At 40.1% G+C, this 24,623-nt stretch overlaps 1 protein-coding gene across 1 annotated transcript in view; it reads left to right on the plus strand.

Annotated features, from left to right (window-relative positions):
- The first annotated feature begins 3,446 nt into the window (after nucleotides 1–3,446).
- CHRM3 (cholinergic receptor muscarinic 3) overlaps nucleotides 3,447–24,623 on the plus strand; it is a 290,659-nt gene continuing 269,482 nt past the window's right edge. Inside the window, exon 1 of the mRNA XM_074864823.1 lies at nucleotides 3,447–3,608. The gene's annotated coding sequence lies outside the window, so the exon portion shown is untranslated. The remainder of the gene's footprint in view (nucleotides 3,609–24,623) is intronic.

Here is a 24,623-nt window from a genome sequence, read left to right on the forward strand (position 1 = left end):
AACTATGTGATTCCTGATTGCATGTGATGGATGACGCCACAGACGAGGAAGTGGTGTTGCCCAAGAAGGTCCTTCAAGGATAACTTCAAGGAGTGCTCAACAGAGATAACTGAGTTGATTTCTTAATGAGCTCATTTGGATCTTAGCTGCAAATACACAATCACAGAGCATCCAGAGGATGACTGCACAGACTCTGGGAACAGCAGTGGCATGCACACAGGCACAAAAAGCGCAGGAGGCCAAAGATGAGGAATCATCATCAACAAAGACGAGGATGTAAATTCAGTGGTCCTCAACAAAAAGTGTGTTGTGCATCAGCTTGTCTGGTTGTACAACTGCATGGTGCTCACTTGTACGTCTCCACTTTCTTGCAGCGCTGTTCTCTGCAAGGGCTGGCATGCCCATGGTGACTTGGCCTTGATCCTTCAGGGCGTCCCACACAGCAGTGGAGGTCTGTGTTGTTCAGTGAGAAGAGAAATAAATCAAGACATTGAGAAATGTGCAACTTCTGATGCCACATTTGCTTCTTTTTTCTGCAGATATCTCATGAAAGATAACCAAGTAATGTTTCCTAGTTGAAAAAAAAAAAAAACAAAACCCAAAAAAACCCCAGTCTTCTAATTAATCTTCCCCTCTGTTCCTTCTTTACAATATATCGTAAAGAACCATATTATACCTACTATGCAGGTTTGAACTTCTGGTCTCTGCTCATCCAAAGTTCTTGTTAAAGTCAATGGATTTTTTCCGTAAAGGGTATTATTTAGCAGTGTCACTGCAAAATTTATTCCCCTACCTTAGGCTTCCCTAAACAGTTCCTTGACTGTCTTGACACTTCTTTATACAAGACATTATCCAATATGTGTTTTCCAGGATCATTGATTTTAATGTGTATACGCTTGCTTTAAAGGCCCATTTTGCATGACTCAAGGTTAAATATATTTATGGCACACAGTTGTACTAGGCAACTGGGCCCTGATTTATAAAGTATTGGTATGCATCTTAAAGCAAGGCAAATTCAAAGCCAAGCTGATCTCAGCTTGCTTTGAATCTTAAAAAAATGTATTTTCTAAAATACATTCTGCATTATACACATAGATGATTTCTGCCACAACCTCAGAAATTAATGAGGTTATAGTAGATACAAAGCTATGTACTTTTTGACCCTGGTCTAATCATACTGTGATTTACCATTCGGGATTTTTTTTCATCCCGTATGAATGGTCCATGTGTTCATATATTATCCACCTCAACCTGAGGTCATCTTAGCTATGTTCTGTGTGCTCACAACTGGGAAGCCCTTAAGCAAACGTAACAGCTAATGAAAGAGACAAAGGGGAAAAGACGGTCAAATGATCCAGAATTTTTCTTCAGCTACAGCTTTAGTGGCGTAAAAAGAAAGACACTACTTCTAATATAATCTTAAAAAACAGGGGTGCACCCTGTGACCTCATCTCTGACATGCTGGAGTGCTGAGCCCTCGGCAGCAGAGGTGCAGAACTCCAAGGACAAGCACGCCCTGAAGGGTCATCCGAGACAACACCATCACAGAGGATCTCAGCTGCTCTGAAACCCCAGCCTAGTGTTACAGGGTATAGCGTTATTTCTGACGCTATTTTTAGATGCAAGGTAAAAGGAAAAGCATCGATGGGCAGTAAAGCAAACATATGCAGAGCTCAAGAACAGAAGAATCTTTGCACACTGGAAAGTCTTGATTTTTTCATGTGTAAGAAATTTTTTTTGCCTTTTCATCCCACAGGTATTTTTTAGAGCGGTATGAATTCCTCATTGAATTCATTGAAAAACAGCAGCTTCATAGGTTTTTTTTTAAGTGTTGAGAATTTTCTATATTCTTTCACAGGCTCTGGTCACGACTGCTTGTCACTAAGGATCCCACGGCACATTCTGTGAAAATCCTGGTGCCAGGCTGTGGGGTGCAGCCCCTGACATGGGGGATGCTAGTTCCCCGTGTGGCACCGGCGCAGCGCCCCGGGGCCAGAGGAGTCCCGCCACCCAGGGCTGGCTGCCTGTGGGCAGCAGAGGAGGGGTCTTCCGACAATCCGTCCTCACCAAATGCAGAAGGTGCAAGATGGACCCCGTTTTTAATTTTTTTTTTTTTTTTTTCTGGCAGCAGTAGATAATTTAAATAATACTAGTTATTAAATTAATAGAGAATGAGAACCCTCCAAAGTATACACTGCAGTTTTGTTTATATTTTCCTGAGCACCAGTTGGTAAACTTTTCTCTTACATGTAACCAAGAAATACACCAGCAGGCAAACAGAACACACCCTGCTCCCTTATGCCAGAGCAACTTCACCGCAAGCAATGCGGACTGCAAAAACAAGTGCTAAATTCTGAACTTTCTTCGTGTTGAATGATTTCAAGTTAAATTTGTTAATCTTTTACAACGGAGGAAACATGGAAGTCTGAGACACCTCAGACTGATGTAATAATTTATCGTGTACATTTACAGGATCCTTTAAAATACGAAAGATTTCCTATGTTCTTCTGTTTCAACACGTTTTAATGGTGCATAAGCATACATTAATGCATTATTTGGCTGTGAGTTCATAGCACGCCCTGATTAGCTGAAAGGGGAGAATATTTTAAGCAGGTCTTTTGAAAGACTGCTAGTAATGAATCAATACCATATTAATATACATTACAGAGCTATACGATGATATGTGACTCGGTTGATGTTACATGCCCTATTAAGAGGGATATTTAATATGCAATGGAAAATTATTTACTTTCCACAAACAGGACCACACTCTTCAAGCAAGATGCTCATATGTCTCAATTAAACCCAGTAAAAATAGATACCAAGAAAAAAAGGAGAGGAGAAACCATCGCAGACTAATGGAAGACTTCCCCACATGATCTCATTTTCTGTGAGTCCTTTCTACTTCGCAGGCAGCTTGCAAGGGCAGGGGGGTGGATTTTGCAAACCCCTGTTTTGAACCCCCTGCACCCCGAGGCAGGGGCCACGGGCGGACCCCCGCCCGTCCGTCCGTCCGCCCGTAGCGTCCCACCGACTCAGGGACGCTGCGGGCCGCCGGGCACCGCGCCTCGGAGGTGCCTCGCCTCGGAGGTGCCGCCCGGTGGCCGCAGCCCGCGCGCCCGCCCGCCCCGCCACCGCGCCGGGCTCCCCGCGGGGCGGCCCCGGGGTACCGGCTCGGGCCGGGCCGGGCCGGGGGCGGCGGGCGGGGCGGGGCTGGTCCCCGTGAGGTCAGCGGCGGGCGGGCCAATGAGAGGCGCGGGGCGGCGGGCGGCGGTGGCGGGGTGTCCCTCGTGCGGCGGCTGCATGGGGAGGGTGGTGGCGGCGGCGGGGCGGCGGCGGCGAGGGGTCCCGGCGCGCCCCCGCCCACCCTGGGGGCGAGACTGAAGGAGGCGGTGCCGCTGCCCGGGCACAGGTGCGGCGGCGGCGGCGGCGCGGGCGGGTGCGGAGCGCCCTCCTCCCGGCGGCGCCCGGCGGGGATGTGCCGGCCGCCGGGGGCGCGCCGCCCGTGGGAAGCGCGCTCCTAACGCCACCTGGGCGCCGCGGGGAGCGCTCGGCTCGGCGCGGCGCGGAGCGGAGCGGGCGGCGCGAGGTCGCCGGGGACCGGGCAGGTAGGAAGAGGAACGGCGGTTCGGGAGGTCTGAGGAGCTTTTGTTCGGTTTTCCTCTCTTGCGCGCGGGGGTGCCGGTGGCGGGGAGCGGTGTGCGCGGCCGCCCGGGCCGGCACCGCGGCGGGGCTCCCCGCGGGGAAAGTTTGGGGGACGGTCCCTGCGGCGGGGAGGCTTGAGCAGCCGCTGGCCCCGCTGCCTGCTGCTCCCCGGCCACCTGGGGCGGGGGGCAGCGCCTGGGGCGGCGGGAGCGGCGGCGGCCGCCGGGGGGCTCCGCGGACCGCGGCGAGGCTGCGCCCCTCCCCGCGGGGCTCTGAGGAGCGGCCGCTCCCGAGGGCCGCTGCGCCCCTTGAACAGCGGGGCGAGGTGCCGGCCGCCCCGCCGTGCGCGCCCCTGGGCTTCCCCCTCCGGCGCGGCCGGTGGGATCGGGGACCGCGGGCGTCCCGTCCTGCGGCGGCTCGCACGGGAGTCCCGAAGCGCGGCTGGACGTGCCGCCGGCCGCCGGGCTTGTCCCGCTGGGGCAGTGCGGGAGCGCGGAGCGGCTTTGCGGCCCCCGCCCGGCCGGTCGGTGCCCCCGCGGCGTCCCCGCGCACTGTGCGCGGTGTCTCTCCCCTTCTAGAGAAGCGGGTTCCTCGGGGCTGTGTACCGGAGTGCGGGCTGTCGTGCAGCTGGAGTTTGGGAAGGCATCAGTGGGCCGGGTGTGCGCTGCCAACGCACCCACAGGAGTGTGTGAAGCAGAGCCCGAGTATTTACTTAAAACCAGAGCTACCTGTATTCCCTTCGCTATGTGAGTCTCAGGGCAGAGAAACCCAGATGGGCTCATGTGTGCAGGGCTATGGATCTGCTCGTGTGGGTTTTCTTCTGATTGTCTGGGATTGCTTTTGGAAAAATGCAAATCCCAGCAAATATCTGTGCTGACCATATATAGAAATAGTCACAGACAGAAGAACTGTAACTTCAATATTGCTGACACACGTCAAGAAACTTTAAAAAAAGGCAAACAGAAGCCGGGACATGTCCTGAGGATGTTTTTGCCCAAGCAATATATTTTCCTCTGTTTACACCCTACACTGACTGAAATGTTCATACTTTTTTTATTTACATACGTATACACCTCAAAGCCAGTGAACGATATATTGATTTTTATTTCATCTCCTTCTGTATATTTAATCTGACAGTTTCTGGTTTGCTTACTTGTGTTGGATCAGGACTGCAGTAGGTTTCGCTGCTTTTTCCAGAAGGGAAGCCCGGTTTGGTGGCTTTCAGAAATGTGTCTCAGCATGGAAGCAAGCCGGTCACTTGTACGGTAGCAATTCTCCGTGGCATGGAAGAAGTATTGCAGGGTTTTCTGATGTTGTGTGTCCTAAAAAGTTTTCATGTTTTGCTTTTTTTTTTAAATTTTTTCCTTTATTTTTTAATAGTTCTGTTATTACCAGAAGCTTTTTCATGTACATTATTGCCCTGTAGAGCATTATGAAGATTACAGTTTCCAGTCCTGAATCTCATTCAAAGTGATGTGTTTTTGCTTCGATGCCGTCTGCATGTTAACAGGGTAACTTCAGCTTTAGGGAAGAAGAATCAGTTGACTTGAACTGAAACACTGAAAACCATTCTCTTGGACTATTTTGGATGTAGCAGTTTTGCTAAGATTTTAGTAGCAAAGCAATGAAATACTCCAGGGATAATCCAGTATGAAATTCATCTGACTTGCTGCCAGGTATATCAAAACAGGTTGCAAGTTTTCTTCTTTTCTTCTACCAGCTGCACTCTACCACCAAACCCAGAAATTCAGCTTTGTATCCTTTCACGTTTCATTCAAAAGAAATAGAACCTAATTTATTACAGAAACTGTTGCGAGATGTGAATTCATGTAATTTTAAAGTAGATGAATAGTAACTTTCTGAAGGCAGCCGATTGCATACTTTATATCATGTATCTGTATATGGTAAAGTGCAATCCATTTTTATTTCTGTTACTGAAGGAAGTTTAGATTTCATATTACTTGTAGTAATATAGTCTGCATCCAACAACCTATCAATATATTTTAGAGTAGCAGTCTGAGAAGTAGGTTTTCATGGTGAAAACCAACCATGACCATACGAAACATCACAAACACAGTGCTCCATTAATAGTGTCTTAAATTACAGTTCTACGGATGTAAGGATTAAAATATCTTGGTTAATTTGTAAGCTGGTCTGAAACACTGTCACACTTAAGACACTCTCTTAAGACACTCTTCATTCTAAAGCTATAGCTGCTACTTTAAAACTATTCAACCTCCCTTTCTTGCATTAGTATTTGGATTTTCATCTTAATGCTATGAATGTTTTTAGGATCAAATCCTGAAATGCAAAAGAAAAATCTTGTGATGACTGAGGTGGAAATTTCTGCTATGTAAATACTATAACATTATGGATCTTGTGTTCATACCTTCCCTCCTCCCTCAGTCTGGATTTTAGCAGACAGCCTAAATGCGTACTTTGTGACAGCAATTACTGTGCTTACGCAGTGTTATATGACTCAAAAAGGAAGGGGAAGGGGTGCAAAAGGTGCTTGACACTAGAAGAAAGTTTGAAGCGATCTGGATGACCTTAATTAACTTTGTCCATTATTCTGTTATGGCTTGCTTGCTGTTAGGAAGACCTGGTGCTCTGAGGATGAGACAAAGTATCTGTGAGATACTGGAAAGCAATGAAAGATCTGCTCAGTGTATGTAAATGCATGGTTGCTGAGTTTAGTACATAATATGATAGAACAGTTTACTAATATTATTAGTATCCCTTACTGTAGTGGCAGCTTTTCATTTAGTAAAGACATAATTAGGCTTTAAAATAAGGAGCAGTATGGATAAGAATATGTGGGGGAGGATCTGCAGTGCCATCTCTATCAGTATCCTCAGCTATATTTAAGTACCTTAGTTTGTGAATATGTAACAGAAGTTTAAATGGATCTGTAAGCTTGGAATGAAAAGAAAGAGCCTGGTAATGCCAAAAGTAGTCTGTTTTGCAAATACATTCAACAATGTTGCTACATCCTCCATGACTTCATTCTTCAATAGAAGAACATCAGTTCTACTAGACTGCACAGCTGCTGTAACATGTGAAACTCTTGTCGTTAGAGATGCTGAGAGAGTGTATATCAACTCTACCTCTAGATGCACAAACTGCCTCTCAGTCCATCCAACAAACTGTTGTAGAACATACACTGTGGTATGTTCCTGATGCTGTTGGGGTGCAAAACAGAATAAATGAATTTAGTATAAGCCTGGTGTGCCATATTTAGATTGGGACTTCACACTCAGGAGTTCTTTATCTTATGTTTGTTTTAAGAGAGGATAAGAGCATGCTGTGACACTTTCTACTCCTTGTGCCTTGGTTGAGTGCTATCAGAACACAACCTTCTGCATGCAAGCCTGGCTAGGAGGTTCAGTGAGGGCAAGGAAAAGCCATTCTCCTGAATACAGATTGTTGAAATTACTGTGTGTAAAGTAAGAGGGGATGGAAGATTAACCCTCTTACCTATTCCAAGTATGTGGTTTCATGCTGGAGGCATCAATTAGTGTAAAGGAAGGTAGGCTTAAGTGAATTTCTTCATTAGATGTTCGCAAACTGAAGGCAAGGTCTTTTCTATGGTTGGAAAATATTTGGAAAAACAAAAGATGTAATTTATACTACAAATGATAAATATTCTGTGGCTGAAATGAGAGCTAGAGGCAGTTTGATACTTCTGTAAATTAATCTTGGTGGAGATAGTTACAGAGAAATATTTAATAATACAGCTACAGTATGGATTATGGGAAAATGTTTTCCTGGATATGATTCGAAAATGCAGCCACTTGTCAATGCCATTTACCTTTTCTCCTCTGTTTTCTGGGCTTTTGTTCTTAAGTTGGAGTAAACAAAACTCTGTTTAATTTAGAAATCTTTCCGGCAAGCAAATTCAGGCTTTTGTTCATTTAGTCAGGTGCAATACAGTAGCATAGCCACAGTATTACAGAGCTCCATGCAGACCAACCATCTGATAATTTGTCCAGTCCCTGTTGTCAGCATTATGCCTGGTACTTATCTCCAGGAGGTTGTGGCTGCTCTGCTAGTATGTAGCAAGTCCTTGTCAGTATAGTGAATGTGATTGGGGGATTCAGGATTGTCCAGTTACATTCAACTGTTGATGGAATTGTGCTCTATAATGAGTATATCTTATTTTTTTTTTCTTCTTTCCCGATCTGAATGAGAAAGCAGTGTGATGACGTGTAAGGATAATCTCTCACCGTGTGTAGATGATAATCTGTCCTTGCGCGTTCCCAGTATATTGCCATGAAAAAAGATTAATCGTGACATACAAAAGCTTATAATACAAGAAGTCAGAGATTTCCCTCTCATTTATAAATTCACAGAGGACTGAGAAATTTGGGGGCAGACAGGATTAAAAAAAAAATGCTTGGAGTTTCTAGGACATGTCTCTGTTGATGTGCTTCACTTCTGTTAGAGAAAATGATCTCATCTCAATGCCTGTGGTTGGCTGAGGTGTTTGGGGCAATGTTTGCCTGCTTAGCTCTAGCTGTGTTCATGTGTACTGTTCTGTCCATTACTACCTTACTTGACAGCATTAGGTGTACTGGAGCCAGATGCCAAGGGCACTTCGTGAGTGTTAGAGCTCCATGTGAGGTGTAAAGGGACCTCTTTCCACGTGAAGTCTATAGAATCATGTCCTGGTTTAGCCAGGATAGGGTTAAGTTTCCCCAGCAGTGGGGGGGAAGCTCTAGCCGGGTTATTCATATACCATGCTGACGTCACATCCTGGCGCGAGTGCGGGAAGAATTGGTGATCGCGTGGGTTGGCACAGCCGGTTCTCTCTTTGCTGTATCGATATATACTTTGCTCTGTTCATTGTTATCACTATTACTGTTATTGTTATTGTTTGTTGTGTTGCTGTTGCTCTGTTGTATTAAACCTTTCCTTATTTCAGTCTCAGGGCTTTGTATTTCACTCCTTTTGTGGGGGAGGGGCAGCGGCTGCGTGGTCTCAGACCCCGGCAGGGGCTAAACCATCACAAATCATGACAACATGCATTGTTCTGCAGCATCCTTATTCCTGCCTGTCCTAAGCAGGAGAAGGCCCCTCCAGCATCTAGGGTTAATGGTTTTTGAGAAATCTTCCCAACATTCCTGCATGGAGCTCTGAGGTATCATCTGTAGCATCTAAAGGAAATAACCCTGATAGTTTTGAAGGGGAAAAAAAAGTTATATATCATCCACAAGGATTTATAAAATAGCTCTGAGGGGCAATCTGCCACTAGCCTACGACTCTATAATTATGAAATAAGCAAATTTTATTGAGTTCAGTAACTATGTGGGTTTCTAGTAGCAGAAAATACATTATTAAGGCTGTCAAATCATACTTTTATAAAAAAATCTTACTATGTACAGACTGAAACAGCAAAGCATTTCACTTCCTTCAGCCTTGTATTACAGTTATGTAGAGCCACACTATCCTTTATGGGATTGAAATAGTAACGCAAATCTGGAGGGGGAAAAAAAAAAAGAGACAATTCTCTCTAAAACCTTAAATACTTCATGGAAGGTACTGGGCTGCAACAAACCCAAATAATTTGTTGAGATAATAGCAGTCTTAGTGTAGAATATTGGTTACTACTTTTGGTTTCATATGACCTGGATAACACTTATCGTCTTCATGGCTATTACTCAGGAATGAGAGCAGGCAGGTCATTATCTTGAAGCAACACACTTGCATTCACTAAAACTGCAAAATAAAGGTCTCTGCAAAACACTTGAAAGAACAGTGTAAAATCTGTGGAGAAATTATTCAGTTCCCTTTCCTTATACTAACGTAAAGGAGCTTGTCCCACAGGGTGCTATTGTGTATGAAAGGAGACACATCCCTGTGCTCTCGTAGGACTTCCTGGAGCACAACAGAGGCTGGGTCCATCTCGGAGCATTAAGGCAGCAACACTCATGCTGCGTGTACTGAAGCATGAAATATCCATTATGCTTGGGTTTATAGCTGCAAGCTCTATATTGGTCACCTATGCAAAATCTTACTGCTTTTTTTGGCCATAAGCCTTTTAGCACTCACATGTTTCTCTAGTAAAAATTAATAGTACTAATTGCCACTTCTTTTATCATTAATTTCTGAATCAACACGAAGTATTGCTATAGCAACAAATCCTTTCGAACTTCACTGCAGACAATTAGTAGGAGATTTCACTCTCAATATGTAATGAGCACAATAGTAAGAAATATTCAAAGGATTAAGGAACTTTCTTTTTAAAAGAAGGGGAGTAATGCAGGCGCTCAAAACTGTCATGGAAGAACAGAACTTGAAAGTTTTCAGACTTATCTTTTTATTAATCATCTCCAATTGCTGTACAAAGGGGCATACTTGCTTCTAACAAAATAATTACAGCACACTGTGTCTCCTCGGAGATAAAGTACATCACACTGTGGAATACTCTGCAGATTTTTATCTCTAACAATGATGTTGCACCATAAACTGCTGCATCTTCTCTCAAAGGGTACCTGTTCTTCAGCCCTGAAAGTGGATGTGTGGGGAAAACCCTATGTAGGTTTCAGGATTAGCTGGACATCAAACAATCCAAATTTATGAAGTCAGAATTAGGTAGTGCTTTATCTCTACTTTTTCACCAGCTGAAGCATCCTTCTCTCTTTCATCAAAATGGATTGCTATTTGCATTTTACCTTGTCATCTTTTTTTATAACAGGCAGACAAGGGAAGTTATCCGTATATACACACACAAATCGGGAGGCACAAGGGGTGTGGAAGTGCCAAATACCTGAGGAACAGTGGAATGAAGTGGAACTGTCTTGGACTGCAAGTCCATGATTGGTATAATTGTCTGTGATAGATTTTGAGGTAGTGAAAGCTTATACATTTTTAGGGGGAACTACGTTTCTGAGGATGTTGATTGCAGTGGAAGAAGGCTGTGTGAGAAGGGAGCATAAGGAAAGATGAAGGGTAAGAACAAGAAAGCTGTAAATTAAGGAAATAAAGAGTATGCTCAAAGGAGGAGTAGTGCTTATAGGAGGGAAGTCTGAAAGGACTATCCCAGGAGTCTGTGACTCTTGCGTATATACAGGACAGAGAAAAGAAGGGGGATGGTAAAAGACAGAAGAATGGAACAACGCGACTCCAGGTGCTGAGGGAAGAACATACTTGTGTCAGAGATCCTGGGAAGGATGTGGCAGGTTCCTGGGGAGGAGGGGTCACTGTGTGGACTCTTGCTTCCCCTGATGCAGTGGGTGGCTGCTTCATAATGGTGCTTCACTGGATGTCAAGGCTGTCTTTTCTGTATATTACTAAAGTATGTTTCCTTATATGTAATGCCCCTACCACTCACCAGACGTTCTCTGGTTCCCCTGGCCAGACTATGAACCTTGCAAGTAATAATTGGTAGAAGGAAAATATTGAAAATACAATTGCATCCAAGGCCACAGATCCACAGCTTTCTCTTGTCAGAACACCTCTTATTGGAGACCCCTCTGGAGCCCTTTGCATAATGTCAAAGTTGCCGTTTTCAAGCAGTCAGAGCTTGTAATCTCTCTTCAAGTTGTATCTCTTGGTTGTTCTTTTTATTAGCGTAGTGATCCAGATTTGTTAACTGGGAGATCTTAAAGAAAATTCTATAATAAAAGCTAAAAGAGCATTACAAAAGCCTATAGGGAAGAACTGCTGAGTGTATCTTACTTCCAGGATTCTTGGAAGACAAATGATGCCTGGATTACGTGTGTAAACATCTTTCTACAATACCTATTGCAGAAAGCATCTCCCAATACATAGAGAATGAGCAAAGTCACTTTAACAAAATGTCTCTTAGGGAGGACTGAAAAATTTCTTTCTGAAAAAGTCCCATCTTGGGTCTGGAGCTGCTGAGTTAAATTCAGGGGGATTTAAATCTAGTAAGGAGGCTTGGTAGGGGATAGAGTTGTTTATTTCAAATTTCTTTGTCTGTATTATTTTTCTAGTTACTGTTTTGTATAAAGTTATCTTGGATTTCCCGTGGAAAGAGATGGAAGAGTTCACTCGTAAGAGGAAGGATATAGATTTTTCTCTGGAAGACAGAAAAATATGATCTCTAGTGTCTGAATGCAGCATAAAAAAAGCTACCAAAGAACGACTTTAGAACGCTGTTGAAAGAAAGGAAAAGGTCTACACTGAAGCAGACAGTTGAATGGGCTAATCTTCAAATGTGTGTGGAAGAGAAGCTTACAGGGCTACAACTCTAGGGGTAAAGGGTTGTGCTGTAGAAAATAGTTGCTAAAAATATTGCTGTACAATGCAAAGGGAACTAATATGAATAGAAAAGCAGTGAGAATAATTTGTAGCTCCATTTCTGGAAACTGCTGTTCAGTAGTTACTGGCTAGTGATGATGTGGTAGGCAGATGTATTGGTTCTCTTCTTTGGGCTTAAACTGCAGCGTGATAAGGGAATATATCAACAAAACTGAAGACAACATTTGATTTTTCCTGTTGATAGACAGTCATAGGTATATGCCTTGGATTGTCAGATTTTTCCTTTTCAGTCATACATGCAGCTTTCACTGAAAAAGCATAATGCCTACTAAGACTTCCAAATAAAACCATGAATTACTATTACTTTTCAATTACTATTACTTTTCCTCCATTCCATATCTCCATTCAAAAAATTAAGTAGTTTTGTGAAAGCTAGTACATGGAAGGTGCAGATACTTGTGAAGATGAACTGTCCTTTTCAGAAGGAGCAGACGGTGTTTATACTGTTCACTACTGAGTCAGTAATTTTCATTCTCGCTCAACTCAATGAAAGCTGTGTTTGTTTGCCAAAGGGAATGCTAAAGAGGCAAAAATGTGCAACCAATATTGAAAAAAGATTTCTAAAAATAGCAGTAGGTTTGTTCATCCTTGAAAAACGGTAGGAGATTAAAAAAAAAAAAAAAAGGCCAAGTGGGTTTAATACATAGAAACCTTTCAGTTAGTTTTTAAAAACTGCCTGAGATGTGACCACTTTCTGCTGCAGTCTGTCTAGAAATTTTGGATTTTCCTCTTCATTTATGTTAGCTTGAGCTGGATCTCATGGATAGAACTTTAAGTTACAAATCTGTATGAATTTGGACATTCTCTTTCTTAGTGTTTCTCTTTAATGTCCAAAGTCTTTGGGAACTGATGAGTGTTTTGTTCTAATATAAAACTTCCATAGATTCATACCCAGCGATCAAAGGTATCGGATGTTTACCCAGCGATCAAAGGTACTGGATGTTTATTTTACTGGTAACAATTTCATTAAGGTATTCATTCAAGTCTAATTTTCATTACTATGATTCTGAAGATCAAATTTTATATGAGCTATGTTTCTCATAAGCACAATCCAAGTGATCCATTGTTAAAAGCACATTCTTACAATCTGCGAAGAAGACAGTTTTAAAGCTATTTACCTTTCCATCCAGTTTGGGGAAGAAAAATGTCATTTGTCATATTCATTTCTGCATTCAGTGTGATGTATTGCCATCTGTGAATAAAATATTGAAGCTGAATAGATAGTATGATTCTTAATAGTGTGTATTAGTCTGCTCCCCTGCCTCCTTCCCAAATAACAATGTTAAGCTGTAAAATGAAAATCATGATTCTGGAAAGACTTTCTCTTCAGGAATGCTAAGCAAGCATGGATTTAGTTTTTATAGATTTGTACTAAACACCTTCTTGAATTAGGTTGAAAAAATGAATTAGGTTAAAAAAAAATGAGCGTAAGGATCTCAGCCACTCAAGTAAGTATATTTTGAGTCTGCCGTACAGAAGTGTGGTTCAGTAAATAGGTACTTGGAGTGCAGAACCTTTGTGAAGCATTACATGCTGAAATTTTTCAGGGCACTCATGAGCAAATTTGCTGCTAATGTAAGCTGCCAGGAGCAGCTCTTGAATCACGGGTATGGTAAAATCAAACTTTTAAATATATGAAACAGAAGAATGAGGATTATGCAACTCTTGTAGGCTGACGGCAATGATCAGGAGATCCATTAAGATCCAGGATATAGCTGAAGGTGTTGAGGCCTAAAAAAGCAGATATGATCTCAACTGAACTTCACTTGAAAGAAAATAATACACAAAAAAGTATATCTTGCCTACTTTATTTCCCACAACATTAGCACACATACACAATTCTAACTTGCTGTCATATTTGCAAGTTAAGAAAATGGAAGTTCAAAGATAAATATGATCAGATATGTTGTTTCCAAGAAAAAAATATTGCAACTGAAACAATTTGTAATGTACTAATTACTTTTTAATGTAGCTAATGTCTAATATCTAGCAACTTACCGATATTAGCATGCAGATTTCTTGTCCTTTTTATATCAGTTTGAAACTTTCCATGGTGCAATGAGTCATATGGGTGATCAGTATCTTTCTCAGTGTCAGATCTCATCAACTTATTTCACTTGACGTGTTGGTTGTTTGGTTTGTTTCTAGGAATAATGCATTCATTTCTCAACAGCTTTACAGTTTTGCTTCTGCTTCTCTTAAAGTTCATTGTTGTTACTGTTTTTTTAGCTGTTATGGAAAGCAAAGGTTCCTTTAAAAAAAACCCCAAAACTTCATGCTTTAGTTTTGATAAGGTGGGAACATTTCCTTGATATGGCTCACATGATGGGATGGGTAAGAAATTATTTGCATTGTGTATTGATTTATATGACAAGAACAGTTGAATACCAAGAATGCCTGTGTTGTAGCCTTTTGTGGTTGTGTGACTTGCATGACTTTTATCCTGTTTTCTGTATTGTAGTTGGAATCAGGTGTTCCAATGTCATAAGGAGAGTGTTTCCAAATCTTAATGTTGGACATACCAAAAAACTGAATTTCAAGATTGTTCCTTTCAGTTACTCAGAATTTTTTTTAATTGATCATGTGTTTGAAACTGTGGTGGTGGTTTTTTTTTTTTTTTTTTTGGTTTAGCAGCTATTTTCCTCCATTATGTATTTATTTTTTACTATATTAAAAATAACTTTTGATGGACTTTCACTGGGTTTTTCAATTGGTAATGCTGCTGCTTCTGGTCTCACTGTAAACAAATGCAAGACTTTGTGGATCCATTGGCAACTGTTGAATCTACAATATTAAATTATTAATTTAATTTCTGCATGGATCATGGAAAGTCTTGCACCTAACTCATGGCCAGTTTCAGGTTATTATTGGCAGTTTAGTTACCATACTGTTTTTGTGTTTTGTCCTAAAAATAAACATTTCTGTAAGAAACTTGATTATTCTAATGGTTAAGATGGTAAATTATGCTTGACCTGAGCATGTATACTAGAAAACTTCAGGGCTGCCACTTTTCCCCTCACCCCTCAAACTGATGTGAAGTTCTGGGATTATTAATGATTAAGAGCAATGAATAGATGCAGAAAAGTTTCATTCATCCTGCTTGGCTAGCTCATGCAGAAGGTTAAACCTAAAAAGTAAAACATTAAGAGGAAGTACTATAGAAGTGTTCATAAAACTGATGGTGATATACGCCATCTGGCTGTGTTTCTATCTTACTTAAAGATGTGGGGTGACATCTAGCACTGCTAAGCTAAAGGTTGGGGTTTCTTGTTTTGGATTAGGACAAACTGAAATTTCACTTCAGCCTGTATTTCACTTTCCTTTTCTTTCCTTTTTTAAGCTTGGACAATGAAAAATGTAGTTTTTTCGGTTCAGTTTTACTTGTGTATTTTCTTTATAACATTTCTTTGAGCTTTCCAGTAGCAGCGGTTCAAAAATCCTCCCACTTTTTTCTACCAAAGGTATTATTATCTCCTAGTTAAAATGAAACAGAAATGCAAATTCTAGAAATATGTGGCCAGTTGGCCTCGTTTTGGCTAACAATCCATGGAGTGTACGTGTGCAAAATGTACTTCAAGGCCTGTCCTAATCAACTTAAGCAAAATAAATTGAAATAAATATCCCCAAAATATTTGCAGCAGTTAAATTATATTAATTTAAATGTGATTAAAGCTGTAATATGTGTGGCTATTTTCATGTGAAGATAAGCTTAAGCAATATTCTTCCTCTGATCCTAGTTCAGAGTAACAAACAGGCCAGAACCCTTCATCTGAGGATTTTATTTCCCTTCTGAATTTCTGGTCTCTTTTTTTTTTTTTTTTTTTTTTTTTTTTTTTTTTTTTTTTTTTTTTCCCCCCCTCTGCTGGTTAGCTCTATAATTTTTCCAAATATTCTTGTTTGTGTATTATTTACAAGTTTGGTTCTGATGCAGTGATCCGTATATGTATTAAGACTTTTAGTTGTGACAATCGTGGAACTGGAGCAAACCCTAACCAGCTAATTAAGCACAAAATCATAATAGAGGTTGTTATGCACAGCCTCAGGTAGGCATTCTTGGTTTTGATTGTGCTTGTTAATAGATCTCAAGTGTGGAAAAAAACATGAATCACTGGGGAAACTTGAGTGAAATGGCACACATGGAATAAAGTTGAAGTTCTACAGATTAAACCCTGATTGTATTATGCTTATGAAGGTAAGAAAGTCATATTCTGAATCAGCCTGTAAAAGTGAAAGCTCGTTGATATAGAATTGCTGTAATAGAAATAGGATTGATTAATGGATTTGTGATGTTTTGGCATTTTATCTTTTCAGCAAAATTTGGACAGAAAGAATACTGACTGAAAGCTGAATAATATATAAAACAAAAAGATGAGCATCTAGTGACTCTTACCAGTTAAGCAGCTTTTAACAGCTTTAACTCAGTGTTTCAATGATATTAATAGATTGCTAGACTGCATTATTTAGTAGCAAGGCTTACCTTGCTATTAAATCCTTACTATCTGGATTTAGTGAAATGTTACTGTCCACTTGAGCTGTTACCATGGATGTCACTGGGATATCATGTAAATATGTGAAAATGACTTCAGCACTAACATAGTGCAGAATTCTTTAAAATGGATAAATGACTGTTAAAGCTTTACACAGTCAGCTACATGTAGCAAAACAGTTACGAGTGTGTTAATCATCTGAACTTTACCTAAATTGATGTTCGTGTAAAGCTAACTAAAATTTCTGATTTGAGAAAAGAAAAAGCCATTAAAGTATAGAAGTTATTCATGAGTCTGTACTGTCAGTGGAAGATACAAAGTTGAATGTGCACAGCATGTTTGACTGAAAGTCTAGTTTTACTTTTGTAATTGCAAATATGGTGTGCAAACAGCTGTAGAAGTGATATATTACAACATTTTATCCTTAAGAGCTTAATGTAAAGAAATGTGGGCTAGTGTCTGGGTGGGTATGAATTTGCCGTGTCCCATTAGCTCGCATTTAGTTATGTCATCTAAGGTCACTAAAGTCATCTTTAGCTTTGCACAGAACAACTCCTACGTGCACTCAGGTTCTGCCAGCCCTGAGAATTTTAAACACTTGTAGTTGAAGCTTTTTAGTCCTCTTGGTGTGTGTGGATGATATAAAAAGGGACTATGTAGACAGACTGTGTACCAGCTGCTTTGGTTTTCTTTTGCAGACCCTTGTTGTCCTACACTTCTGTGTTCCTTCTATGTTGTTTGTTGATCTTTCTGAGATGAAAGTTACTGAAAATGTAAGTTGAGTGTTGCAGTTTCCATATTGGAAAAGCAAGTGCGTAAGTATTGAGTTGTAAATTCCCATGTTGATATTTACAAGCTTTGACTGCCAATCCTATATTTCAGGAGTTCCTTAAAATTGTTGTGATGAGAGTTGAACTTAAATTAACAAAACTTCATATGCTACAAAGTGACTTTATTGCATAATAACTTCAGTACAGAAACCTGAGAGAAATAACTCTGGACTGAGGAATTTGTTTATTCTTCTGACAAAGCCTGTAAAAACTAGTCAAAGAGCTACAGTCAAGGGAACTTATCTGATTTTTCAGGTGTGACCAATGGATCTCTGCGGTTACATAACAGCTGTATTACCACCTCAGAAAAGTTTTCTTCTAAAGCTTAGACAGCAGATGGACACAATACTGTCTAGTTTTCACCAAGTTAGTGCTGTGGGATTTCACCTTTGTTGTTTCTATTAGTCTTCTCTGTTTAGTTAAAATTCAGAGAAAGGAGATGAGGATAGTTATCTGACCACAGAGACAAGTTGGCCACCCAGGAGAGTTTAAAGGTTATAATAACTCTAGTCAGTGGGGAGGAATTGGGGAAGTTTAAGTTTGTCATTCATGGATTTGAAGCAGCAGTGATTTAAAACTTTGGCATTACCATTATGCCTTGAAAGTCTAGATATATATTTTCAGTTTCCATGAGACAGTACAAGTTGTCTGATAGGGAGGGACTGGGAGCCTGGAGGCAATGGCAGGCATGAGATAATGGGCAGTGGTTGAAATAGTTTACTAGTATGTACTCCTGGCTTGGACACGTGTAAGCGTTCACACCGACACCTCTCAATGAGGGAGGAATGTCAATTTTGGCTCCTGGAAGTCTTTGTATATAATCCTAACATGACACCATCATGGTAGGAATGCAGCTGTATCTCATTATGCTTGTGAGTTTGTAAACTAGTGGTTACTAATGAATCATTTATGGAAAGGGTTTCAATTTTTTGCCCTCTGAAAAATGAAGCTGCTAATCTGCTTCTACAAAAAGCTTCACCCCACACCCCCAGCTTTGCTTTATTCTGTGACAGTTAATTCTATGTGATGTTGACTGTGAGGTGTGTCAAGTGATGATTTTTCTGGGTGTTGAGCTAGAGGAAGTAGTTTGGAAGTGGGTTTCCAGTTTCCCAGCCATCTGTTAAAGCTTTTTTCTTGGAGCTGTTTGTTATTTCTGAGGCTGCAGTATATTTCTCACTAAACTATAAGGCTGTAATAGTCAAAGATTTCCCCAAGCTGTGTTGCTGAAAAATCCTCCAATGACAAATTTAAGTCAGTACTGCTATGTGTCAGTATAGCAGGTGTTTCACCACTGCAGATATGGAACTGCAATCAGAACCATAAGTATGTCACAGGAGAGAAGCGAATCATGTATGTTGGAGAAAAAATTAATGAGTATGGGTGATTGTGGACTAAGGCATTTTGGAGCTCTTGTACAGGGGAAGAAAAGCACCATTAGGGTTGATACTGGAAGATTATAGACTTTCTTTATTCAAAGACATGGTATTTTAAATAACATCACAGATCAGAAGTGAAATGGTTTCTCCCTTACAGTCAAGGTTAGTACATTAGCAGGCAATTTTCTAGCTCATGTTGATCATAGTGACAGGGCAGTTTTAAATTAGGTAGATTTGCCAGTGCTCTTCTGCCCAATAGCTGTTGCTGTAATCAGGGTGGAAAGAATTCCTCCGTATGCTCACACGAATTGAGTTCATTTTTTTTTGTCTGTTTATGAGTCTGCTCTGTGCAAAAGGGATTCCTGTGCTCGGCCTCAGTTGCAGACCACTTCTCCACCAGAAGCACAGTAGTCTGGCAAGCCAGCAGAATGAGTGACAAAAAGGACAGCAATTGCCAGACCATCACAGTCCATTAATTTTACCTTAATTATACTTTGGCCCATGATTAATACGGGTCATTGTTGTCTGGTCACATTGTAGATCATGCTGAATATTGTATGATGACAAGTACAACTCCTCTGAGTCATTTTGACTCCATGGCTTAAACAATCATTGTTTAAACAGGGTAAGGAAACTGTTTATTTTAAAAATGTTTCTAAGTAGTCCTAATCCCCTTTGGGGGTAAATGGAAGAGTTTCTGCTATGAGATTACTTTTAACTGTAGAAAGCAGTCAGGTTGAATACTGGAAAGGAAACAGAAAAGATAATTTAAGAGCTGTTCTGCTTTCTCAGCAAGCAAAGTGACAAAATTTCTTTGGACTCGGTAGATTTGCTCTTTAGCTCAAGGGCTGGGTGGAACATCTTTGTAGGTCAAGAGATGAGTTGATCAGGCAAAGAATGTGTTCTCAGGAGAAGAGTTTGGAATGCTTAGAAGCAGCCTAACTCAGTATCTGCACATCCACAAAACTCATCACTGTGGTAAGATTATCACTGGATAAGAAGGGGGAAATCATTAGCTTAGAACAGATCATTCATTCACCATACCAGGTAGTGTCACAGGCTTTGTTCTGAGGAGTTTTGAATGTCGTTGTGGTCATTTTCCTGGAGACTGCTCCAAACATCCAGCTCTTCTGCTTTGTATTGTTTGCAGGCCACGGTTACACCTTGTACAACCAGCTAGCGTCCACCTGAGCAAGAACTGAAGTCTTGCTGTTACATCCCCTCTTCCTTCCTTAGCAAGCATCCCTCTTTCTATCCTAATTGCAAGTCAGATGTTTTCTTTCTCCAGGTGTTTCATATCACATGGTATATCTTCAATGGGAGGGTCCAGTGCCTTTGTCTCACGAGGGGAAGAGTTGCATGTGAGTGACTTGGGAGATGGCTGTCCTGTAGCTGTGCCCCCTGTGTCACCATGCAGACCCACTGCAGCCCTCCAAATGTCACACTTTATCCCGGGGTTTTCAGGAGAACTGAAGTTACTGCCGCTTTGCCAGAAAGTGTTTGACTATAAAATGCAGAAATCCTGGAGCTACCTCAGGAGTAGCCAGGCTGTCTGTGCAGCAAGGGCAGGAGCACAGCTAGGACTGACAGTCTCTGTGTGGCTTGTTCCTGTTCATCATTCAAAGCATTTGGAAAAAGGCCTGTCAAGGAAAACAGTATAGTCTCAAACTTAAATGTGTTCTTGGGAAGTCAGAAATGTATGCTTGAACTCACAGATTCAATTTTCTACTATCTCTGAGGATACAGTTTGGCCTGAATGACAATTGTAAACTTTGTGCATGGGCTTTTCTTTCAAATCGAAGCCTGTATTTACATGCCTTTTCCTAGCTGGTTGAGTATAACATATTTGTTTGACAGAAGATGATTGAATTTGGTCTATGGTTTGCCAGAAAAAAATTTTGAATAATAGTAATTCAGGTTGAGCTCCCCAAAATTAATTAAATCTGTTGGCTTCACAGTTTTATTTAAAAGACAAAAGATTTATACTTCTGAGTTTCTTGTGTGTTTATATAAGAAACAATGCGAGAGGATTAAAAGTTGAGTTACTTCAAGACATAAAGCAAATTCAATTCTTTGCTGACAAAAATCACAGCAGAAAGATATACACTCCCCCCCCCCCCCCCAAAAAAAAAAAAACCAAAACAACCCAAACCCAAAACCCCAAACAACTCAAAACCCTTCACATGTAATCTTAGCAGAAGTTATATTCTTGGGAGTTTTGTTGACTTGCATCTTCTTTCAGGAGTAATGACTAAATACATAAATGTATGTGTGTGTAAGTACAGTTCTGCAACTCCTACTTCTTGTTCCAGGATTGCAGGAGTCTGGCAGGAGCTTCCATAAATGGTGACTGCTCTTCTTCAGTTTAGTTATATGTGCATAGATGTAGTATGTCTTCAGAAGCTCAAAATTCCCTTCTTATCGTCACATAGTTATGTGAGAGGTTTTTTGCTCATAGGACCAGATGACAGCTTTCTTGCAGTGATGAGCAAATGGGAGTAGGAGGAAAAGAGCTCTTTTCCCTGAGACCTACATGATTACATTTAAAATGATGGACTGAGTTAAGGCTAAGTTGTCTGGGCAGATATGCTAACTTGTAGGTTAATTTAAGTACAGTAGTTGCATTTTTTTAGATAATATTCTTTTTACATAACTATTTGCAAGAATATGAAAATTGCATTCATTAATTTGTCAATAATTACTTTATTGCAATAGGGAAAAAAGTAACAACAGAAAACTCTCCCTGCTACACCTAAGTCCATATACAAAGTACTTGAATAATTTGACCACAGAAGCTGTTCCACTCCCTAATATACATATATTCTTCATTGTCTTGATATTTCAGGGAATTTTGTTCTTGTGTGGAAGTAAACAAAAATGTTCCGTCTTTGCTATTTTAAGCAACAAGTGGAAACTTTCATGGGTGAAACAAGAGTTGAAATGTAAACTGAAACAGCTTTCAAGTTGAAGTTCAATTTTGGGGTTATAAACGGCTTTTGTAAGACTTCAGTGTAGCTTCCTTGCTTCTTTTGGATATGCATATTATTGCAAAACACTGTTGGCATTTCCCTCAGGTAATGGGAGGGGGTGAATGCTTGTCTGAGAAGACTGAGGAGCTGGAAACCTTCACTCTTTCATTCAAAGGCTGTTGGCTTTGGTGGTGGGAACTGAATAATGAGAAAAGCATTTGACTAAAAATTGTAACTGCTTACTGTGATTTGTCTCATCTTTCCTTCACCTGCTTTTTGATCTCTTCTAGATGCTTTGTACATTTAGAGCCTAGAAAAACTGTGGTCTCACCCAAACCTCTCTTTAGGTACTATTATGTTATAAATGTATCCTTTTGTTTATATTTTTATTTTTTTGCAGGATGTTGGCTTTTTACCCACTGTCAAAATATAAATTGTAATTACTGGTATGCCTCTTCTCAACTCCTGTTTTTGATTTACGTTCAACTGAAGATAAGGTGCCTGCAATTTCATGTCACGTTTGGTACGCTGCTCTGCTACAGAGATAAGAGTCAACAGATACTAATCAGTGGTAGGAGAGTTGTAAAACAATCATATGAAGCTCATAATGATCCCAATTTGTGACTTGGGGACTAAATAGCCTTTTCTGGGGTGCTAATGTAGATCTGTGAGAAATAAGTTGAACATCCTTTTCATCATCAGGTGCTTAACCGAGATGAACGAAGCTGGAATCAATTCAGATGACGTGCCCAGTCCTTTCCCAGCAGTATGCTTGAGGAAAATAAGTGCTGAGTTCTTCCTTTATAAGAGCCAATAAAAATTAATTAATTTGCCTCTATAGAAACAGGGTCCAATTAAATTTATTATGTTGGGCTGAAATTTCTTCCTGATACCTGTATAAAAAACTTAAGAGGAAAAGCTAGTGGCTCTTACTATCCAGGTATATAAGCATTGTTAGTGCAGTTCCAACTGTTTTAAGTTTTCCTGGTTTGCAGCATCTGTGCAAGAACTGAGATGGAATGGTGGGGTGTTTTTTTTGTGTGTTTGTTTTTTTGTTTTTGCTCTTTCTTAGCATCATGTTAAATTAGTCTTAGAGAAGTGTTAATCTTTTCTAAAGTAATCTTTTACTATGCTGTTTTGAACTCTGAACCATGATAGCCTATAAGGGAAGAATACCTGGATTAAAGTTCAGTTTATTTTGAGCCTAGGGCTATAGTATCAGTTATAGAGCAGCCTGAATCAAAGCATTCAATTTTTGGAAGACACTCCCACTTTAACATGGTTTGAATCTTTTGTGTAATGGACCTTTTATCTTTAATTCTCTTGTTTCATCAAGTTCTGTTTTAATTTTGAGTTGAAACAAATATCAAGTACTGTGTAATCTGAACAATATAGTTACTGTACAAAATGTGTCTCAACAAATACTGACAAATGTTATGTTTTAATAATCCATTCTGATATGTACTTGAGAAATTATCGATACTATTATCGCAATAAAGTTTTTCTGTGAAACTTGTGACATCAGTAATTCTGTGTTTCCATACCTCATTCTAGTTACCAAACTGGGCTAAATTATACTATAAGCATATTTATGCTAGTCTAGTAATATCCATGTATGTTGAGGAGATGAAATGGTAGCAGGCAGGAGGAATGCTGTTGCTATAATCGGACTGGGTATGGTTGAAGCAAAAAGATTTCTGCTAGAGCTGGACCTTTAAAGACTACAAGGATCACCTCACTCCTGAAGCAGAGCTGCCTCTGAGGCAATACATAGGAAATGTAAAAATCTACACATATGCCATATAACAGTTTAGGTTAAGAGGTGAAGCATTTAAACTGCAGGCATGATACAGTGGTCTAAAATGAAATTTTGCTGCTAGTTTAAGGTTAAGGCTCATCCCTACACATGACATCAGATATCTAGTTACAAATAAACAAAGAACTGCTTTTGAAAGTATAACTCAAAATTTTCACCTGTGTAATGGTTCTCACTAACAGGCTCATGGGGTTTTGGTGCAGAACTGACACCTGTGAATGGCGATTTCCATAAAGATACCACTGCATGTATGCTGCTCGGTTCTCTTCCACTCAAATACCTACCTAGTGCAAACTGTGTTTTCTCATTGCCCTACCAAAGCTTATATCTATGACATCTCAGTTTTTGTCACACCTTTTTGCATGTTGTGAAGTACTTAGCTTATTTTTACTGTACTATGTTTTGCATAATTTTGCTTCATCAGTGTGTGAATTTATTAAACACTGGAATGCTATGAAAGCATTCAAGTTTTCATAAAGCTTAAAAAAATGCTAGTTTTAAAAAGTAATTCACAGGCGAGATATTGTAAAGTCAATGAGATACTTCTGTCCAACTTATGTATGCTGTTCGTTCTTAAGACTAGATGAAAGTGTCTTCAGATAGGTGGTATCATTCATTAATACACATTAGAAAAGAGCTTGAGGTTTTACCTCAACATTTCCTCACCTGTACACATCTGTCTTGTTGCTATATTGATAGTTGTTTTGCTACAAAATATTTTTACTCGACATGAGCACCATTGTTTTTTCTCCTTGGCTATGGTAGACTATTTTTGTTTATTTTATTAAAAGCATAAATAAAGGTTACATCACCATATGGTAATCTTCTCACATGTACACACATCTATCTTAAAATAAATTGTTAGTGTACCTTGCTCTTAATTTTCACTGTTTTTTTTCTTGAAAAGCTCGTTAGTTTCAAACTGCATATTTCCTTTAAAATATATATGCCCATTAACGGAAAAGATGAACGTGATTTTTGAGCAATAGAATACAGTAAGTTGAAAAGACTGATATTTTTTATATTTTTTGAAAAATAAATTATGAAAAATAATTCAAGATTTCTTTTTAGAAATTTATGCTTTTAGCTTGTTGGATTAGTTTCCTGTGAAATAATAAATCATTATGCCAGTTTCAGATGTTCATAGGAAAGCTTTAAAATACTGATTAGAATCTAAGCCTTCAACTAATACTATGGCCAATATCTAGAACTAC

The sequence above is a fragment of the Strix uralensis genome, chromosome 3, assembly GCF_047716275.1.
Source record: "Strix uralensis isolate ZFMK-TIS-50842 chromosome 3, bStrUra1, whole genome shotgun sequence".
Classification (NCBI taxonomy): domain Eukaryota; kingdom Metazoa; phylum Chordata; class Aves; order Strigiformes; family Strigidae; genus Strix; species Strix uralensis.